Consider the following 18978-nt stretch of genomic DNA (forward strand, 5'->3'; position numbering starts at 1 on the left):
GATTCCGAGATCGTTCGAGAGGTTTCGGGGCTCCGGTCGTCGATGCGCCGTCCGCGACGTGCACAAAGGCGAGGGACGACGCACACAAAACGAGTGCGATCATACCAGCACTAAAGCACCGGATCCCATCAGAACTCCGAAGTTAAGCCTGCTTGGGCGAGAGTAGTACTAGGATGGGTGACCCCCTTGGAAGTCCTCGTGTTGCACTCCTTTTTGCGCCCCGAGCGGCCAAAAGACTTACTTAAAACTCTCTTTTAAGCTTTTCAATTTTTCCAGCATTATGGCCAACAATAAATATGTCATTAACATATATATAGCAGGAGAATAATGAAATCATCATCTAAAAATTTCTTCATAAAACATACAATGACCAGACATGGTTCTAGGATGGGTGACCCCCTGGGAAGTCCTCGTGTTGCACTCCTTTTTGCGCCCCGAGCGGCCAAAACCTCTCCCGTCGACCTCCGAGGCGATGGTTTTGGGCCTCGGAATTTGCCGTGACCGCTACGCAGTCAGTCTCGTGGGGCTCGGAGAGAGCTTTCCGGAATGGGGCCGCAATAGCGATTCCGAGTTCGTTCGAGAAAGTCCCGATGGTTTCGGCGCGCGCTTGCCGTTTCCGGTACGCGGTCGGCCTCGTGGGCTTCGGAGGGATCCGACAATGGCGGTTCCGAGATCGTTCGAGAGGTTTCGGGGCTCCGGTCGTCGATGCGCCGTCCGCGACGTGCACAAAGGCGAGGGACGACGCACACAAAACGAGCGCGATCATACCAGCACTAAAGCACCGGATCCCATCAGAACTCTGAAGTTAAGCGTGCTTGGGCGAGAGTAGTACTAGGATGGGTGACCCCCTGGGAAGTCCTCGTGTTGCACTCCTTTTTGCGCCCCGAGCGGCCAAAAGACTTACTTAAAACTCTCTTTTAAGCTTTTCAATTTTTCCAGCATTATGGCTAACAATAAATATGTCATTAACATATATATAGCAGGAGAATAATGAAATCATTATCTAAAAATTTCTTCATAAAACATACAATGACCAGACATGGTTCTAGGATGGGTGACCCCCTGGGAAGTCCTCGTGTTGCACTCCTTTTTGCGCCCCGAGCGGCCAAAACCTCTCCCGTCGACCTCCGAGGCGATGGTTTTGGGCCTCGGAATTTGCCATGACCGCTACGCAGTCAGTCTCGTGGGGCTTTCCGAGTTCGTTCGAGAAAGTCCCGATGGTTTCGGCGCGCGCTTGCCGTGTCCGGTACGCGGTCGGCCTCGTGGGCATCGGAGGGATCCGACAATGGCGATTCCGAGATCGTTCGAGAGGTTTCGGGGCTCCGGTCGTCGATGCGCCGTCCGCGACGTGCACAAAGGCGAGGGACGACGCACACAAAACCATTGCGATCATACCAGTACTAAAGCACCGGATCCCATCAGAACTCCGAAGTTAAGCGTGCTTGGGCGAGAGTAGTAATAGGATGGGTGACCCCCTGGGAAGTCCTCGTGTTGCACTCCTTTTTGCGCCCCGAGCGGCCAAAAGACTTACTTAAAACTCTCTTTTAAGCTTTTCAATTTTTCCAGCATTATGGCCAACAATAAATATGTCATTAACATATATATAGCAGGAGAATAATGAAATCATCATCTAAAAATTTCTTCATAAAACATACAATGACCAGACATGGTTCTAGGATGGGTGACCCCCTGGGAAGTCCTCGTGTTGCACTCCTTTTTGCGCCACGAGCGGCCAAAACCTCTCCCGTCGACCTCCGAGGCGATGGTTTTGGGCCTCGGAATTTGCCGTGACCGCTACGCAGTCAGTCTCGAGGGCTCGGAGAGAGCTTTCCGGAATGGGGCCGCAATAGCGATTCCGAGTTCGTTCGAGAAAGTCCCGATGGTTTCGGCGCGCGCTTGCCGTGTCCGGTACGCGGTCGGCCTCGTGGGCATCGGAGGGATCCGACAATGGCGATTCCGAGATCGTTCGAGAGGTTTCGGGGCTCCGGTCGTCGATGCGCCGTCCGCGACGTGCACATAGGCGAGGGACGACACAAACAAAACTAGTGCGATCATACCAGCACTATAGCACCGGATCCCATCAGAACTCTGAAGTTAAGCTTGCTTGGGCGAGAGTAGTACTAGGATGGGTGACCCCCTGGGAAGTCCTCGTGTTGCACTCCTTTTTGCGCCCCGAGCGGCCAAAAGACTTACTTAAAACTCTCTTTTAAGCTTTTCAATTTTTCCAGCATTATGGCCAACAATAAATATGTCATTAACATATATATAGCAGGAGAATAATGAAATCATCATCTAAAAATTTCTTCATAAAACATACAATGACCAGACATGGTTCTAGGATGGGTGACCCCCTGGGAAGTCCTCGTGTTGCACTCCTTTTTGCGCCCCGAGCGGCCAAAACCTCTCCCGTCGACCTCCGAGGCGATGGTTTTGGGCCTCGGAATTTGCCGTGACCGCTACGCAGTCAGTCTCGTGGGGCTCGGAGAGAGCTTTCCGGAATGGGGCCGCAATAGCGATTCCGAGTTCGTTCGAGAAAGTCCCGATGGTTTCGGCGCGCGCTTGCCGTGTCCGGTACGCGGTCGGCCTCGTGGGCATCGGAGGAATCCGACAATGGCGATTCCGAGATCGTTCGAGAGGTTTCGGGGCTCCGGTCGTCGATGCGCCGTCCGCGACGTGCACAAAGGCGAGGGACGACGCACACAAAACGAGTGCGATCATACCAGCACTAAAGCACCGGATCCCATCAGAACTCCGAAGTTAAGCCTGCTTGGGCGAGAGTAGTACTAGGATGGGTGACCCCCTTGGAAGTCCTCGTGTTGCACTCCTTTTTGCGCCCCGAGCGGCCAAAAGACTTACTTAAAACTCTCTTTTAAGCTTTTCAATTTTTCCAGCATTATGGCCAACAATAAATATGTCATTAACATATATATAGCAGGAGAATAATGAAATCATCATCTAAAAATTTCTTCATAAAACATACAATGACCAGACATGGTTCTAGGATGGGTGACCCCCTGGGAAGTCCTCGTGTTGCACTCCTTTTTGCGCCCCGAGCGGCCAAAACCTCTCCCGTCGACCTCCGAGGCGATGGTTTTGGGCCTCGGAATTTGCCGTGACCGCTACGCAGTCAGTCTCGTGGGGCTCGGAGAGAGCTTTCCGGAATGGGGCCGCAATAGCGATTCCGAGTTCGTTCGAGAAAGTCCCGATGGTTTCGGCGCGCGCTTGCCGTTTCCGGTACGCGGTCGGCCTCGTGGGCATCGGAGGGATCCGACAATGGCGGTTCCGAGATCGTTCGAGAGGTTTCGGGGCTCCGGTCGTCGATGCGCCGTCCGCGACGTGCACAAAGGCGAGGGACGACGCACACAAAACGAGCGCGATCATACCAGCACTAAAGCACCGGATCCCATCAGAACTCCGAAGTTAAGCGTGCTTGGGCGAGAGTAGTACTAGGATGGTTGACCCCCTGGGAAGTCCTCGTGTTGCACTCCTTTTTGCGCCCCGAGCGGCCAAAAGACTTACTTAAAACTCTCTTTTAAGCTTTTCAATTTTTCCAGCATTATGGCTAACAATAAATATGTCATTAACATATATATAGCAGGAGAATAATGAAATCATCATCTAAAAATTTCTTCATAAAACATACAATGACCAGACATGGTTCTAGGATGGGTGACCCCCTGGGAAGTCCTCGTGTTGCACTCCTTTTTGCGCCCCGAGCGGCCAAAACCTCTCCCGTCGACCTCCGAGGCGATGGTTTTGGGCCTCGGAATTTGCCGTGACCGCTACGCAGTCAGTCTCGTGGGGCTCGGAGAGAGCTTTCCGGAATGGGGCCGCAATAGCGATTCCGAGTTCGTTCGAGAAAGTCCCGATGGTTTCGGCGCGCGCTTGCCGTGTCCGGTACGCGGTCGGCCTCGTGGGCATCGGAGGGATCCGACAATGGCGATTCCGAGATCGTTCGAGAGGTTTCGGGGCTCCGGTCGTCGATGCGCCGTCCGCGACGTGCACAAAGGCGAGGGACGACGCACACAAAACCATTGCGATCATACCAGCACTAAAGCACCGGATCCCATCAGAACTCCGAAGTTAAGCGTGCTTGGGCGAGAGTAGTAATAGGATGGGTGACCCCCTGGGAAGTCCTCGTGTTGCACTCCTTTTTGCGCCCCGAGCGGCCAAAAGACTTACTTAAAACTCTCTTTTAAGCTTTTCAATTTTTCCAGCATTATGGCCAACAATAAATATGTCATTAACATATATATAGCAGGAGAATAATGAAATCATCATCTAAAAATTTCTTCATAAAACATACAATGACCAGACATGGTTCTAGGATGGGTGACCCCCTGGGAAGTCCTCGTGTTGCACTCCTTTTTGCGCCCCGAGCGGCCAAAACCTCTCCCGTCGACCTCCGAGGCGATGGTTTTGGGCCTCGGAATTTGCCGTGACCGCTACGCAGTCAGTCTCGTGGGGCTCGGAGAGAGCTTTCCGGAATGGGGCCGCAATAGCGATTCCGAGTTCGTTCGAGAAAGTCCCGATGGTTTCGGCGCGCGCTTGCCGTGTCCGGTACGTGGTCGGCCTCGTGGGCATCGGAGGGATCCGACAATGGCGATTCCGAGATCGTTCGAGAGGTTTCGGGGCTCCGGTCGTCGATGCGCCGTCCGCGACTTGCACATAGGCGAGGGACGACGCACACAAAACTAGTGCGATCATACCAGCACTATAGCACCGGATCCCATCAGAACTCTAAAGTTAAGCTTGCTTGGGCGAGAGTAGTACTAGGATGGGTGACCCCCTGGGAAGTCCTCGTGTTGCACTCCTTTTTGCGCCCCGAGCGGCCAAAAGACTTACTTAAAACTCTCTTTTAAGCTTTTCAATTTTTCCAGCATTATGGCCAACAATAAATATGTCATTAACATATATATAGCAGGAGAATAATGAAATCATCATCTAAAAATTTCTTCATAAAACATACAATGACCAGACATGGTTCTAGGATGGGTGACCCCCTGGGAAGTCCTCGTGTTGCACTCCTTTTTGCGCCCCGAGCGGCCAAAACCTCTCCCGTCGACCTCCGAGGCGATGGTTTTGGGCCTCGAAATTTGCCGTGACCGCTACGCAGTCAGTCTCGTGGGGCTCGGAGAGAGCTTTCCGGAATGGGGCCGCAATAGCGATTCCGAGTTCGTTCGAGAAAGTCCCGATGGTTTCGGCGCGCGCTTGCCGTGTCCGGTACGCGGTCGGCCTCGTGGGCATCGGAGGGATCCGACAATGGCGATTCCGAGATCGTTCGAGAGGTTTCGGGGCTCCGGTCGTCGATGCGCCGTCCGCGACGTGCACAAAGGCGAGGGACGACGCACACAAAACGAGTGCGATCATACCAGCACTAAAGCACCGGATCCCATCAGAACTCCGAAGTTAAGCCTGCTTGGGCGAGAGTAGTACTAGGATGGGTGACCCCCTTGGAAGTCCTCGTGTTGCACTCCTTTTTGCGCCCCGAGCGGCCAAAAGACTTACTTAAAACTCTCTTTTAAGCTTTTCAATTTTTCCAGCATTATGGCCAACAATAAATATGTCATTAACATATATATAGCAGGAGAATAATGAAATCATCATCTAAAAATTTCTTCATAAAACATACAATGACCAGACATGGTTCTAGGATGGGTGACCCCCTGGGAAGTCCTCGTGTTGCACTCCTTTCTGCGCCCCGAGCGGCCAAAACCTCTCCCGTCGACCTCCGAGGCGATGGTTTTGGGCCTCGGAATTTGCCGTGACCGCTACGCAGTCAGTCTCGTGGGGCTCGGAGAGAGCTTTCCGGAATGGGGCCGCAATAGCGATTCCGAGTTCGTTCGAGAAAGTCCCGATGGTTTCGGCGCGCGCTTGCCGTGTCCGGTACGTGGTCGGCCTCGTGGGCATCGGAGGGATCCGACAATGGCGATTCCGAGATCGTTCGAGAGGTTTCGGGGCTCCGGTCGTCGATGCGCCGTCCGCGACGTGCACAAAGGCGAGGGACGACTCACACAAAATGAGTGCGATCATACCAGCACTAAAGCACCGGATCCCATCAGAACTCCGAAGTTAAGCGTTCTTAGGCGAGAGTAGTACTAGGATGGGTGACCCCCTTGGAAGTCCTCGTGTTGCACTCTTTTTTGCGCCCCGAGCGGCCAAAAGACTTACTTAAAACTCTCTTTTAAGCTTTTCAATTTTTCCAGCATTATGGCCAACAATAAATATGTCATTAACATATATATAGCAGGAGAATAATGAAATCATCATCTAAAAATTTCTTCATAAAACATACAATGACCAGACATGGTTCTAGGATGGGTGACCCCCTGGGAAGTCCTCGTGTTGCACTCCTTTTTGCGCCCCGAGCGGCCAAAACCTCTCCCGTCGACCTCTGAGGCGATGGTTTTGGGCCTCGGAATTTGCAGTGACCGCTACGCAGTCAGTCTCGTGGGGCTCGGAGAGAGCTTTCCGGAATGGGGCCGCAATAGCGATTCCGAGTTCGTTCGAGAAAGTCCCGATGGTTTCGGCGCGCGCTTGCCGTGTCCGGTACGCGGTCGGCCTCGTGGGCATCGGAGGGATCCGACAATGGCGATTACGAGATCGTTCGAGAGGTTTCGGGGCTCCGGTCGTCGATGCGCCGTCCGCGACGTGCACAAAGGCGAGGGACGACGCACACAAAACGAGTGCGATCATACCAGCACTAAAGCACCGGATCCCATCAGAACTCCGAAGTTAAGCGTTCTTAGGCGAGAGTAGTACTAGGATGGGTGACCCCCTTGGAAGTCCTCGTGTTGCACTCTTTTTTGCGCCCCGAGCGGCCAAAAGACTTACTTAAAACTCTCTTTTAAGCTTTTCAATTTTTCCAGCATTATGGCCAACAATAAATATGTCATTAACATATATATAGCAGGAGAATAATGAAATCATCATCTAAAAATTTCTTCATAAAACATACAATGACCAGACATGGTTCTAGGATGGGTGACCCCCTGGGAAGTCCTCGTGTTGCACTCCTTTTTGCGCCCCGAGCGGCCAAAACCTCTCCCGTCGACCTCCGAGGCGATGGTTTTGGGCCTCAGAATTTGCCGTGACCGCTACGCAGTCAGTCTCGTGGGGCTCGGAGAGAGCTTTCCGGAATGGGGCCGCAATAGCGATTCCGAGTTCGTTCGAGAAAGTCCCGATGGTTTCGGCGCGCGCTTGCCGTGTCCGGTACGCGGTCGGCCTCGTGGGCATCGGAGGGATCCGACAATGGCGATTCCGAGATCGTTCGAGAGGTTTCGGGGCTCCGGTCGTCGATGCGCCGTCCGCGACGTGCACAAAGGCGAGGGACGACGCAAACAAAACGATTGTGATCATACCAGCACTAAAGCACCGGACTCCATCAGAACTCCGAAGTTAAGCGTGCTTGGGCTAGAGTAGTACTAGGATGGGTGACCCCCTGGGAAGTCCTCGTGTTGCACTCCTTTTTGCGCCCCGAGCGGCCAAAAGACTTACTTAAAACTCTCTTTTAAGCTTTTCAATTTTTCCAGCATTATGGCCAACAATAAATATGTCATTAACATATATATAGCAGGAGAATAATGAAATCATCATCTAAAAATTTCTTCATAAAACATACAATGACCAGACATGGTTCTTGGATGGGTGACCCCCTGGGAAGTCCTCGTGTTGCACTCCTTTTTGCGCCCCGAGCGGCCAAAACCTCTCCCGTCGACCTCCGAGGCGATGGTTTTCGGCCTCGGAATTTGTCGTCGATGCGCCGTCCGCGACGTGCACAAAGGCGAGGGACGACGCATAAAAAACGAGTGCGATCATACCAGCACTAAAGCACCGGATCCCATCAGAACTCCGAAGTTAAGCTTGCTTGGGCGAGAGTAGTACTAGGATGGGTTACCCCCTGGGAAGTCCTCATGTTGCACTCCTTTTTGCGCCCCGAGCGGCCAAAAGACTTACTTAAAACTCTCTTTTAAGCTTTTCAATTTTTCCAGCATTATGGCCAACAATAAATATGTCATTAACATATATATAGCAGGAGAATAATGAAATCATCATCTAAAAATTTCTTCATAAAACATACAATGACCAGACATGGTTCTAGGATGGGTGACCCCCTGGGAAGTCCTCGTGTTGCACTCCTTTCTGCTCCCCGAGCGGCCAAAACCTCTCCCGTCGACCTCCGAGGCGATGGTTTTGGGCCTCGGAATTTGCCGTGACCGCTACGTAGTCAGTCTCGTGGGGCTCGGAGAGAGCTTTCCGGAATGGGGCCGTAATAGCGATTCCGAGTTCGTTCGAGAAAGTCCCGATGGTTTCGGCGCGCGCTTGCCGTGTCCGGTACGTGGTCGGCCTCGTGGGCATCGGAGGGATCCGACAATGGCGATTCCGAGATCGTTCGAGAGGTTTCGGGGCTCCGGTCGTCGATGCGCCGTCCGCGACGTGCACATAGGCGAGGGACGACGCACACAAAACTAGTGCGATCATACCAGCACTATAGCACCGGATCCCATCAGAACTCTGAAGTTAAGCTTGCTTGGGCGAGAGTAGTACTAGGATGGGTGACCCCCTGGGAAGTCCTCGTGTTGCACTCCTTTTTGCGCCCCGAGCGGCCAAAAGACTTACTTAAAACTCTCTTTTAAGCTTTTCAATTTTTCCAGCATTATGGCCAACAATAAATATGTCATTAACATATATATAGCAGGAGAATAATGAAATCATCATCTAAAAATTTCTTCATAAAACATACAATGACCAGACATGGTTCTAGGATGGGTGACCCCCTGGGAAGTCCTCGTGTTGCACTCCTTTTTGCGCCCCGAGCGGCCAAAACCTCTCCCGTCGACCTCCGAGGCGATGGTTTTGGGCCTCGGAATTTGCCGTGACCGCTACGCAGTCAGTCTCGTGGGGCTCGGAGAGAGCTTTCCGGAATGGGGCCGCAATAGCGATTCCGAGTTCGTTCGAGAAAGTCCCGATGGTTTCGGCGCGCGCTTGCCGTGTCCGGTACGCGGTCGGCCTCGTGGGCATCGGAGGGATCCGACAATGGCGATTCCGAGATCGTTCGAGAGGTTTCGGGGCTCCGGTCGTCGATGCGCCGTCCGCGACGTGCACAAAGGCGAGGGACGACGCAAACAAAACGAGTGCGATCATACCAGCACAAAAGCACCGGATCCCATCAGAACTCTGAAGTTAAGCGTGCTTGGGCGAGAGTAGTACTAGGATGGGTGACCCCCTGGGAAGTCCTCGTGTTGCACTCCTTTTTGCGCCCCGAGCGGTCAAAAGACTTACTTAAAACTCTCTTTTAAGCTTTTCAATTTTTCCAGCATTATGGCCAACAATAAATATGTCATTAACATATATATAGCAGGAGAATAATGAAATCATCATCTAAAAATTTCTTCATAAAACATACAATGACCAGACATGGTTCTTGGATGGGTGACCCCCTGGGAAGTCCTCGTGTTGCACTCCTTTTTGCGCCCCGAGCGGCCAAAACCTCTCCCGTCGACCTCCGAGGCGATGGTTTTCGGCCTCGGAATTTGTCGTCGATGCGCCGTCCGCGACGTGCACAAAGGCGAGGGACGACGCATACAAAACTAGTGCGATCATACCAGCACTAAAGCACCGGATCCCATCAGAACTCCGAAGTTAAGCTTGCTTGGGCGAGAGTAGTACTAGGATGGGTGACCCCCTGGGAAGTCCTCATGTTGCACTCCTTTTTGCGCCCCGAGCGGCCAAAAGACTTACTTAAAACTCTCTTTTAAGCTTTTCAATTTTTCCAGCATTATGGCCAACAATAAATATGTCATTAACATATATATAGCAGGAGAATAATGAAATCATCATCTAAAAATTTCTTCATAAAACATACAATGACCAGACATGGTTCTAGGATGGGTGACCCCCTGGGAAGTCCTCGTGTTGCACTCCTTTCTGCTCCCCGAGCGGCCAAAACCTCTCCCGTCGACCTCCGAGGCGATGGTTTTGGGCCTCGGAATTTGCCGTGACCGCTACGCAGTCAGTCTCGTGGGGCTCGGAGAGAGCTTTCCGGAATGGGGCCGCAAAAGCGATTCCGAGTTCGTTCGAGAAAGTCCCGATGGTTTCGGCGCGCGCTTGCCGTGTCCGGTACGTGGTCGGCCTCGTGGGCATCGGAGGGATCCGACAATGGCGATTCCGAGATCGTTCGAGAGGTTTCGGGGCTCCGGTCGTCGATGCGCCGTCCGCGACGTGCACATAGGCGAGGGACGACGCACACAAAACTAGTGCGATCATACCAGCACTATAGCACCGGATCCCATCAGAACTCTGAAGTTAAGCTTGCTTGGGCGAGAGTAGTACTAGGATGGGTGACCCCCTGGGAAGTCCTCGTGTTGCACTCCTTTTTGCGCCCCGAGCGGCCAAAAGACTTACTTAAAACTCTCGTTTAAGCTTTTCAATTTTTCCAGCATTATGGCCAACAATAAATATGTCATTAACATATATATAGCAGGAGAATAATGAAATCATCATCTAAAAATTTCTTCATAAAACATACAATGACCAGACATGGTTCTAGGATGGGTGACCCCCTGGGAAGTCCTCGTGTTGCACTCCTTTTTGCGCCCCGAGCGGCCAAAACCTCTCCCGTCGACCTCCGAGGCGATGGTTTTGGGCCTCGGAATTTGCCGTGACCGCTACGCAGTCAGTCTCGTGGGGCTCGGAGAGAGCTTTCCGGAATGGGGCCGCAATAGCGATTCCGAGTTCGTTCGAGAAAGTCCCGATGGTTTCGGCGCGCGCTTGCCGTGTCCGGTACGCGGTCGGCCTCGTGGGCATCGGAGGGATCCGACAATGGCGATTCCGAGATCGTTCGAGAGGTTTCGGGGCTCCGGTCGTCGATGCGCCGTCCGCGACGTGCACAAAGGCGAGGGACGACGCACACAAAACGAGTGCGATCATACCAGCACTAAAGCACCGGATCCCATCAGAACTCCGAAGTTAAGCCTGCTTGGGTGAGAGTAGTACTAGGATGGGTGACCCCCTTGGAAGTCCTCGTGTTGCACTCCTTTTTGCGCCCCGAGCGGCCAAAAGACTTACTTAAAACTCTCTTTTAAGCTTTTCAATTTTTCCAGCATTATGGCCAACAATAAATATGTCATTAACATATATATAGCAGGAGAATAATGAAATCATCATCTAAAAATTTCTTCATAAAACATACAATGACCAGACATGGTTCTAGGATGGGTGACCCCCTGGGAAGTCCTCGTGTTGCACTCCTTTTTGCGCCCCGAGCGGCCAAAACCTCTCCCGTCGACCTCCGAGGCGATGGTTTTGGGCCTCGGAATTTGCCGTGACCGCTACGCAGTCAGTCTCGTGGGGCTCGGAGAGAGCTTTCCGGAATGGGGCCGCAATAGCGATTCCGAGTTCGTTCGAGAAAGTCCCGATGGTTTCGGCGCGCGCTTGCCGTTTCCGGTACGCGGTCGGCCTCGTGGGCATCGGAGGGATCCGACAATGGCGGTTCCGAGATCGTTCGAGAGGTTTTGGGGCTCCGGTCGTCGATGCGCCGTCCGCGACGTGCACAAAGGCGAGGGACGACGCAAACAAAACGAGCGCGATCATACCAGCACTAAAGCACCGGATCCCATCAGAACTCCGAAGTTAAGCGTGCTTGGGCGAGAGTAGTACTAGGATGGGTGACCCCCTGGGAAGTCCTCGTGTTGCACTCCTTTTTGCGCCCCGAGCGGCCAAAAGACTTACTTAAAACTCTCTTTTAAGCTTTTCAATTTTTCCAGCATTATGGCTAACAATAAATATGTCATTAACATATATATAGCAGGAGAATAATGAAATCATCATCTAAAAATTTCTTCATAAAACATACAATGACCAGACATGGTTCTAGGATGGGTGACCCCCTGGGAAGTCCTCGTGTTGCACTCCTTTTTGCGCCCCGAGCGGCCAAAACCTCTCCCGTCGACCTCCGAGGCGATGGTTTTGGGCCTCGGAATTTGCCGTGACCGCTACGCAGTCAGTCTCGTGGGGCTCGGAGAGAGCTTTCCAGAATGGGGCCGCAATAGCGATTCCGAGTTCGTTCGAGAAAGTCCCGATGGTTTCGGCGCGCGCTTGCCGTGTCCGGTACGCGGTCGGCCTCGTGGGCATCGGAGGGATCCGACAATGGCGATTCCGAGATCGTTCGAGAGGTTTCGGGGCTCCGGTCGTCGATGCGCCGTCCGCGACGTGCACAAAGGCGAGGGACGACGCACACAAAACGAGTGCGATCATACCAGCACTAAAGCACCGGATCCCATCAGAACTCCGAAGTTAAGCCTGCTTGGGCGAGAGTAGTACTAGGATGGGTGACCCCCTGGGAAGTCCTCGTGTTGCACTCCTTTTTGCGCCCCGAGCGGCCAAAAGACTTACTTAAAACTCTCTTTTAAGCTTTTCAATTTTTCCAGCATTATGGCCAACAATAAATATGTCATTAACATATATATAGCAGGAGAATAATGAAATCATCATCTAAAAATTTCTTCATAAAACATACAATGACCAGACATGGTTCTAGGATGGGTGACCCCCTGGGAAGTCCTCGTGTTGCACTCCTTTTTGCGCCCCGAGCGGCCAAAACCTCTCCCGTCGACCTCCGAGGCGATGGTTTTGGGCCTCGGAATTTGCCGTGACCGCTACGCAGTCAGTCTCGTGGGGCTCGGAGAGAGCTTTCCGGAATGGGGCCGCAATAGCGATTCCGAGTTCGTTCGAGAAAGTCCCGATGGTTTCGGCGCGCGCTTGCCGTGTCCGGTACGTGGTCGGCCTCGTGGGCATCGGAGGGATCCGACAATGGCGATTCCGAGATCGTTCGAGAGGTTTCGGGGCTCCGGTCGTCGATGCGCCGTCCGCGACGTGCACATAGGTGAGGGACGACGCACACAAAACTAGTGCGATCATACCAGCACTATAGCACCGGATCCCATCAGAACTCTGAAGTTAAGCTTGCTTGGGCGAGAGTAGTACTAGGATGGGTGACCCCCTGGGAAGTCCTCGTGTTGCACTCCTTTTTGCGCCCCGAGCGGCCAAAAGACTTACTTAAAACTCTCTTTTAAGCTTTTCAATTTTTCCAGCATTATGGCCAACAATAAATATGTCATTAACATATATATAGCAGGAGAATAATGAAATCATCATCTAAAAATTTCTTCATAAAACATACAATGACCAGACATGGTTCTAGGATGGGTGACCCCCTGGGAAGTCCTCGTGTTGCACTCCTTTTTGCGCCCCGAGCGGCCAAAACCTCTCCCGTCGACCTCCGAGGCGATGGTTTTGGGCCTCGGAATTTGCCGTGACCGCTACGCAGTCAGTCTCGTGGGGCTCGGAAAGAGCTTTCCGGAATGGGGCCGCAATAGCGATTCCGAGTTCGTTCGAGAAAGTCCCGATGGTTTCGGCGCGCGCTTGCCGTGTCCGGTACGCGGTCGCCCTCGTGGGCATCGGAGGGATCCGACAATGGCGATTCCGAGATCGTTCGAGAGGTTTCGGGGCTCCGGTCGTCGATGCGCCGTCCGCGACGTGCACAAAGGCGAGGGACGACGCAAACAAAACGAGGGCGATCATACCAGCACTAAAGCACCGGATCCCATCAGAACTCCGAAGTTAAGCCTGCTTGGGCGAGAGTAGTACTAGGATGGGTGACCCCCTGGGAAGTCCTCGTGTTGCACTCCTTTTTGCGCCCCGAGCGGCCAAAAGACTTACTTAAAACTCTCTTTTAAGCTTTTCAATTTTTCCAGCATTATGGCTAACAATAAATATGTCATTAACATATATATAGCAGGAGAATAATGAAATCATCATCTAAAAATTTCTTCATAAAACATACAATGACCAGACATGGTTCTAGGATGGGTGACCCCCTGGGAAGTCCTCGTGTTGCACTCCTTTTTGCGCCCCGAGCGGCCAAAACCTCTCCCGTCGACCTCCGAGGCGATGGTTTTGGGCCTCGGAATTTGCCGTGACCGCTACGCAGTCAGTCTCGTGGGGCTCGGAGAGAGGTTTCCGGAATGGTGCCGCAATAGCGATTCCGAGTTCGTTCGAGAAAGTCCCGATGGTTTCGGCGCGCGCTTGCCGTGTCCGGTACGCGGTCGGCCTCGTGGGCATCGGAGGGATCCGACAATGGCGATTCCGAGATCGTTCGAGAGGTTTCGGGGCTCCGGTCGTCGATGCGCCGTCCGCGACGTGCACAAAGGCGAGGGACGACGCACACAAAACAAGTGCGATCATACCAGCACTAAAGCACCGGATCCCATCAGAACTCCGAAGTTAAGCGTGCTTTGGGAAGTCCTCGTGTTGCACTCCTTTTTGCGCCCCGAGCGGCCAAAAGACTTACTTAAAACTCTCTTTTAAGCTTTTCAATTTTTCCAGCATTATGGCCAACAATAAATATGTCATTAACATATATATAGCAGGAGAATAATGAAATCATCATCTACAAATTTCTTCATAAAACATACAATGACCAGACATGGTTCTTGGATGGGTGACCCCCTGGGAAGTCCTCGTGTTGCACTCCTTTTTGCGCCCCGAGCGGCCAAAACCTCTCCCGTCGACCTCCGAGGCGATGGTTTTGGGCCTCGGAATTTGTCGTCGATGCGCCGTCCGCGACGTGCACAAAGGCGAGTGACGACGCACACAAAACGAGTGCGATCATACCAGCACTAAAGCACCGGATCCCATCAGAACTCCGAAGTTAAGCGTGCTTGGGCGAGAGTAGTACTAGGATGGGTGACCCCTTGGGAAGTCCTCGTGTTGCGCCGTCCGCGACATGCACAAAGGCGAGTGACGACGCACACAAAACGAGTGCGATCATACCAGCACTAAAGCACCGGATCCCATCAGAACTCCGAAGTTAAGCGTGCTTGGGCGAGAGTAGTACTAGGATGGGTGACCCCCTGGGAAGTCCTCGTGTTGCACTCCTTTTTGCGCCCCGAGCGGCCAAAAGACTTACTTAAAACTCTCTTTTAAGCTTTTCAATTTTTCCAGCATTATGGCCAACAATAAATATGTCATTAACATATATATAGCAGGAGAATAATGAAATCATCATCTAAAAATTTCTTCATAAAACATACAATGACCAGACATGGTTCTTGGATGGGTGACCCCCTGGGAAGTCCTCGTGTTGCACTCCTTTTTGCGCCCCGAGCGGCCAAAACCTCTCCCGTCGACCTCCGAGGCGATGGTTTTCGGCCTCGGAATTTGTCGTCGATGCGCCGTCCGCGACGTGCACAAAGGCGAGGGACGACGCATACAAAACGAGTGCGATCATACCAGAACTAAAGCATCGGATCCCATCAGAACTCCGAAGTTAAGCTTGCTTGGGCGAGAGTAGTACTAGGATGGGTGACCCCCTGGGAAGTCCTCATGTTGCACTCCTTTTTGCGCCCCGAGCGGCCAAAAGACTTACTTAAAACTCTCTTTTAAGCTTTTCAATTTTTCCAGCATTATGGCCAACAATAAATATGTCATTAACATATATATAGCAGGAGAATAATGAAATCATCATCTAAAAATTTCTTCATAAAACATACAATGACCAGACATGGTTCTAGGATGGGTGACCCCCTGGGAAGTCCTCGTGTTGCACTCCTTTCTGCTCCCCGAGCGGCCAAAACCTCTCCCGTCGACCTCCGAGGCGATGGTTTTGGGCCTCGGAATTTGCCGTGACCGCTACGCAGTCAGTCTCGTGGGGCTCGGAGAGAGCTTTCCGGAATGGGGCCGCAATAGCGATTCCGAGTTCGTTCGAGAAAGTCCCGATGGTTTCGGCGCGCGCTTGCCGTGTCCGGTACGTGGTCGGCCTCGTGGGCATCGGAGGGATCCGACAATGGCGATTCCGAGATCGTTCGAGAGGTTTCGGGGCTCCGGTCGTCGATGCGCCGTCCGCGACGTGCACATAGGCGAGGGACGACGCACACAAAAATAGTGCGATCATACCAGCACTATAGCACCGGATCCCATCAGAACTCTGAAGTTAAGCTTGCTTGGGCGAGAGTAGTACTAGGATGGGTGACCCCCTGGGAAGTCCTCGTGTTGCACTCCTTTTTGCGCCCCGAGCGGCCAAAAGACTTACTTAAAACTCTCTTTTAAGCTTTTCAATTTTTCCAGCATTATGGCCAACAATAAATATGTCATTAACATATATATAGCAGGAGAATAATGAAATCATCATCTAAAAATTTCTTCATAAAACATACAATGACCAGACATGGTTCTAGGATGGGTGACCCCCTGGGAAGTCCTCGTGTTGCACTCCTTTTTGCGCCCCGAGCGGCCAAAACCTCTCCCGTCGACCTCCGAGGCGATGGTTTTGGGCCTCGGAATTTGCCGTGACCGCTACGCAGTCAGTCTCGTGGGGCTCGGAGAGAGCTTTCCGGAATGGGGCCACAATAGCGATTCCGAGTTCGTTCGAGAAAGTCCCGATGGTTTCGGCGCGCGCTTGTCGTGTCCGGTACGCGGTCGGCCTCGTGGGCATCGGAGGGATCCGACAATGGCGGTTCCGAGATCGTTCGAGAGGTTTCGGGGCTCCGGTCGTCGATGCGCCGTCCGCGACGTGCACAAAGGCGAGGGACGACGCACACAAAACGAGCGCGATCATACCAGCACTAAAGCACCGGATCCCATCAGAACTCCGAAGTTAAGCCTGCTTGGGCGAGAGTAGTACTAGGATGGGTGACCCCCTGGGAAGTCCTCGTGTTGCACTCCTTTTTGCGCCCCGAGCGGCCAAAAGACTTACTTAAAACTCTCTTTTAAGCTTTTCAATTTTTCCAGCATTATGGCTAACAATAAATATGTCATTAACATATATATAGCAGGAGAATAATGAAATCATCATCTAAAAATTTCTTCATAAAACATACAATGACCAGACATGGTTCTAGGATGGGTGACCCCCTGGGAAGTCCTCGTGTTGCACTCCTTTTTGCGCCCCGAGCGGCCAAAACCTCTCCCGTCGACCTCCGAGGCGATGGTTTTGGGCCTCGGAATTTGCCGTGACCGCTACGCAGTCAGTCTCGTGGGGCTCGGAGAGAGCTTTCCGGAATGGGGCCGCAATAGCGATTCCGAGTTCGTTCGAGAAAGTCCCGATGGTTTCGGCGCGCGCTTGCCGTGTCCGGTACGCGGTCGGCCTCGTGGGCATCGGAGGGATCCGACAATGGCGATTCCGAGAACGTTCGAGAGGTTTCGGGGCTCCGGTCGTCGATGCGCCGTCCGCGACGTGCACAAAGGCGAGGGACGACGCACACAAAACTAGTGCGATCATACCAGCACTATAGCACCGGATCACATCAGAACTCTGAAGTTAAGCTTGCTTGGGCGAGAGTAGTACTAGGATGGGTGACCCCCTGGGAAGTCCTCGTGTTGCACTCCTTTTTGCGCCCCGAGCGGCCAAAAGACTTACTTAAAACTCTCTTTTAAGCTTTTCAATTTTTCCAGCATTATGGCCAACAATAAATATGTCATTAACATATATATAGCAGGAGAATAATGAAATCATCATCTAAAAATTTCTTCATAAAACATACAATGACCAGACATGGTTCTAGGATGGGTGACCCCCTGGGAAGTCCTCGTGTTGCACTCCTTTTTGCGCCCCGAGCGGCCAAAACCTCTCCCGTCGACCTCCGAGGCGATGGTTTTGGGCCTCGGAATTTGCCGTGACCGCTACGCAGTCAGTCTCGTGGGGCTCGGAGAGAGCTTTCCGGAATGGGGCCGCAATAGCGATTCCGAGTTCGTTCGAGAAAGTCCCGATGGTTTCGGCGCGCGCTTGCCGTGTCCGGTACGCGGTCGCCCTCGTGGGCATCGGAGGGATCCGACAATGGCGATTCCGAGATCGTTCGAGAGGTTTCGGGGCTCCGGTCGTCGATGCGCCGTCCGCGACGTGCACAAAGGCGAGGGACGACGCAAACAAAACGAGGGCGATCATACCAGCACTAAAGCACCGGATCCCATCAGAACTCCGAAGTTAAGCCTGCTTGGGCGAGAGTAGTACTAGGATGGGTGACCCCCTGGGAAGTCCTCGTGTTGCACTCCTTTTTGCGCCCCGAGCGGCCAAAAGACTTACTTAAAACTCTCTTTTAAGCTTTTCAATTTTTCCAGCATTATGGCTAACAATAAATATGTCATTAACATATATATAGCAGGAGAATAATGAAATCATCATCTAAAAATTTCTTCATAAAACATACAATGACCAGACATGGTTCTAGGATGGGTGACCCCCTGGGAAGTCCTCGTGTTGCACTCCTTTTTGCGCCCCGAGCGGCCAAAACCTCTCCCGTCGTCTCCGAGGCGATGGTTTTGGGCCTCGGAATTTGCCGTGACCGCTACGCAGTCAGTCTCGTGGGGCTCGGAGAGAGCTTTCCGGAATGGGGCCGCAATAGCGATTCCGAGTTCGTTCGAGAAAGTCCCGATGGTTTCGGCGCGCGCTTGCCGTGTCCGGTACGCGGTCGGCCTCGTGGGCATCGGAGGGATCCGACAATGGCGATTCCGAGATCGTTCGAGAGGTTTCGGGGCTCCGGTCGTCGATGCGCCGTCCGCGACGTGCACAAAGGCGAGGGACGACGCACACAAAACGAGTGCGATCATACCAGCACTAAAGCACCGGATCCCATCAGAACTCCGAAGTTAAGCGTGCTTTGGGAAGTCCTCGTGTTGCACTCCTTTTTGCGCCCCGAGCGGCCAAAAGACTTACTTAAAACTCTCTTTTAAGCTTTTCAATTTTTCCAGCATTATGGCCAACAATAAATATGTCATTAACATATATATAGCAGGAGAATAATGAAATCATCATCTACAAATTTCTTCATAAAACATACAATGACCAGACATGGTTCTTGGATGGGTGACCCCCTGGGAAGTCCTCGTGTTGCACTCCTTTTTGCGCCCCGAGCGGCCAAAACCTCTCCCGTCGACCTCCGAGGCGATGGTTTTGGGCCTCGGAATTTGTCGTCGATGCGCCGT

The 18978-nt window shown here is 52.5% G+C and overlaps 29 non-coding genes across 29 annotated transcripts; all 29 read left to right on the plus strand.

Moving 5' to 3' along the window:
• The first annotated feature begins 91 nt into the window (after positions 1-91).
• LOC135589379 (5S ribosomal RNA) lies at positions 92-210 on the plus strand. Its single transcript, XR_010476788.1, has one exon. It is a non-coding gene; the product is annotated as a 5S ribosomal RNA (ribosomal RNA).
• A 544-nt stretch (positions 211-754) lies between these two features.
• On the plus strand, positions 755-873 carry LOC135592067 (5S ribosomal RNA). Its single transcript, XR_010478833.1, has one exon. It is a non-coding gene; the product is annotated as a 5S ribosomal RNA (ribosomal RNA).
• Positions 874-1381: 508 nt separating this feature from the next.
• LOC135590181 (5S ribosomal RNA) lies at positions 1382-1500 on the plus strand. The gene has a single exon (XR_010477588.1). It is a non-coding gene; the product is annotated as a 5S ribosomal RNA (ribosomal RNA).
• A 543-nt stretch (positions 1501-2043) lies between these two features.
• On the plus strand, positions 2044-2162 carry LOC135589874 (5S ribosomal RNA). The gene has a single exon (XR_010477281.1). It is a non-coding gene; the product is annotated as a 5S ribosomal RNA (ribosomal RNA).
• A 544-nt stretch (positions 2163-2706) lies between these two features.
• Positions 2707-2825, plus strand: LOC135589380 (5S ribosomal RNA). Its single transcript, XR_010476789.1, has one exon. It is a non-coding gene; the product is annotated as a 5S ribosomal RNA (ribosomal RNA).
• A 544-nt stretch (positions 2826-3369) lies between these two features.
• On the plus strand, positions 3370-3488 carry LOC135592096 (5S ribosomal RNA). The gene has a single exon (XR_010478861.1). It is a non-coding gene; the product is annotated as a 5S ribosomal RNA (ribosomal RNA).
• Positions 3489-4032: 544 nt separating this feature from the next.
• On the plus strand, positions 4033-4151 carry LOC135589930 (5S ribosomal RNA). Its single transcript, XR_010477337.1, has one exon. It is a non-coding gene; the product is annotated as a 5S ribosomal RNA (ribosomal RNA).
• A 544-nt stretch (positions 4152-4695) lies between these two features.
• LOC135590266 (5S ribosomal RNA) lies at positions 4696-4814 on the plus strand. Its single transcript, XR_010477672.1, has one exon. It is a non-coding gene; the product is annotated as a 5S ribosomal RNA (ribosomal RNA).
• Positions 4815-5358: 544 nt separating this feature from the next.
• LOC135589382 (5S ribosomal RNA) lies at positions 5359-5477 on the plus strand. Its single transcript, XR_010476790.1, has one exon. It is a non-coding gene; the product is annotated as a 5S ribosomal RNA (ribosomal RNA).
• A 544-nt stretch (positions 5478-6021) lies between these two features.
• Positions 6022-6140, plus strand: LOC135590000 (5S ribosomal RNA). Its single transcript, XR_010477406.1, has one exon. It is a non-coding gene; the product is annotated as a 5S ribosomal RNA (ribosomal RNA).
• Positions 6141-6684: 544 nt separating this feature from the next.
• LOC135590002 (5S ribosomal RNA) lies at positions 6685-6803 on the plus strand. Its single transcript, XR_010477408.1, has one exon. It is a non-coding gene; the product is annotated as a 5S ribosomal RNA (ribosomal RNA).
• Positions 6804-7347: 544 nt separating this feature from the next.
• Positions 7348-7466, plus strand: LOC135590404 (5S ribosomal RNA). The gene has a single exon (XR_010477812.1). It is a non-coding gene; the product is annotated as a 5S ribosomal RNA (ribosomal RNA).
• Positions 7467-7806: 340 nt separating this feature from the next.
• Positions 7807-7925, plus strand: LOC135589956 (5S ribosomal RNA). The gene has a single exon (XR_010477362.1). It is a non-coding gene; the product is annotated as a 5S ribosomal RNA (ribosomal RNA).
• Positions 7926-8469: 544 nt separating this feature from the next.
• LOC135589875 (5S ribosomal RNA) lies at positions 8470-8588 on the plus strand. The gene has a single exon (XR_010477282.1). It is a non-coding gene; the product is annotated as a 5S ribosomal RNA (ribosomal RNA).
• Positions 8589-9132: 544 nt separating this feature from the next.
• Positions 9133-9251, plus strand: LOC135590135 (5S ribosomal RNA). Its single transcript, XR_010477541.1, has one exon. It is a non-coding gene; the product is annotated as a 5S ribosomal RNA (ribosomal RNA).
• A 340-nt stretch (positions 9252-9591) lies between these two features.
• LOC135589992 (5S ribosomal RNA) lies at positions 9592-9710 on the plus strand. Its single transcript, XR_010477398.1, has one exon. It is a non-coding gene; the product is annotated as a 5S ribosomal RNA (ribosomal RNA).
• A 544-nt stretch (positions 9711-10254) lies between these two features.
• Positions 10255-10373, plus strand: LOC135589876 (5S ribosomal RNA). Its single transcript, XR_010477283.1, has one exon. It is a non-coding gene; the product is annotated as a 5S ribosomal RNA (ribosomal RNA).
• A 544-nt stretch (positions 10374-10917) lies between these two features.
• On the plus strand, positions 10918-11036 carry LOC135589853 (5S ribosomal RNA). Its single transcript, XR_010477260.1, has one exon. It is a non-coding gene; the product is annotated as a 5S ribosomal RNA (ribosomal RNA).
• Positions 11037-11580: 544 nt separating this feature from the next.
• Positions 11581-11699, plus strand: LOC135589879 (5S ribosomal RNA). Its single transcript, XR_010477285.1, has one exon. It is a non-coding gene; the product is annotated as a 5S ribosomal RNA (ribosomal RNA).
• A 544-nt stretch (positions 11700-12243) lies between these two features.
• LOC135591947 (5S ribosomal RNA) lies at positions 12244-12362 on the plus strand. Its single transcript, XR_010478713.1, has one exon. It is a non-coding gene; the product is annotated as a 5S ribosomal RNA (ribosomal RNA).
• A 544-nt stretch (positions 12363-12906) lies between these two features.
• LOC135589878 (5S ribosomal RNA) lies at positions 12907-13025 on the plus strand. Its single transcript, XR_010477284.1, has one exon. It is a non-coding gene; the product is annotated as a 5S ribosomal RNA (ribosomal RNA).
• Positions 13026-13569: 544 nt separating this feature from the next.
• LOC135589435 (5S ribosomal RNA) lies at positions 13570-13688 on the plus strand. Its single transcript, XR_010476843.1, has one exon. It is a non-coding gene; the product is annotated as a 5S ribosomal RNA (ribosomal RNA).
• A 971-nt stretch (positions 13689-14659) lies between these two features.
• Positions 14660-14778, plus strand: LOC135589692 (5S ribosomal RNA). The gene has a single exon (XR_010477098.1). It is a non-coding gene; the product is annotated as a 5S ribosomal RNA (ribosomal RNA).
• Positions 14779-14818: 40 nt separating this feature from the next.
• Positions 14819-14937, plus strand: LOC135590915 (5S ribosomal RNA). The gene has a single exon (XR_010478318.1). It is a non-coding gene; the product is annotated as a 5S ribosomal RNA (ribosomal RNA).
• Positions 14938-15277: 340 nt separating this feature from the next.
• Positions 15278-15396, plus strand: LOC135590524 (5S ribosomal RNA). Its single transcript, XR_010477932.1, has one exon. It is a non-coding gene; the product is annotated as a 5S ribosomal RNA (ribosomal RNA).
• Positions 15397-15940: 544 nt separating this feature from the next.
• Positions 15941-16059, plus strand: LOC135589880 (5S ribosomal RNA). Its single transcript, XR_010477286.1, has one exon. It is a non-coding gene; the product is annotated as a 5S ribosomal RNA (ribosomal RNA).
• A 544-nt stretch (positions 16060-16603) lies between these two features.
• On the plus strand, positions 16604-16722 carry LOC135589506 (5S ribosomal RNA). The gene has a single exon (XR_010476913.1). It is a non-coding gene; the product is annotated as a 5S ribosomal RNA (ribosomal RNA).
• Positions 16723-17266: 544 nt separating this feature from the next.
• Positions 17267-17385, plus strand: LOC135590259 (5S ribosomal RNA). Its single transcript, XR_010477666.1, has one exon. It is a non-coding gene; the product is annotated as a 5S ribosomal RNA (ribosomal RNA).
• Positions 17386-17929: 544 nt separating this feature from the next.
• On the plus strand, positions 17930-18048 carry LOC135589437 (5S ribosomal RNA). Its single transcript, XR_010476844.1, has one exon. It is a non-coding gene; the product is annotated as a 5S ribosomal RNA (ribosomal RNA).
• The last annotated feature ends 930 nt before the right edge of the window (positions 18049-18978 follow it).

The sequence above is a fragment of the Musa acuminata genome, chromosome BXJ1-8 (assembly GCF_036884655.1).
Source record: "Musa acuminata AAA Group cultivar baxijiao chromosome BXJ1-8, Cavendish_Baxijiao_AAA, whole genome shotgun sequence".
Classification (NCBI taxonomy): Eukaryota; Viridiplantae; Streptophyta; class Magnoliopsida; order Zingiberales; family Musaceae; genus Musa; species Musa acuminata.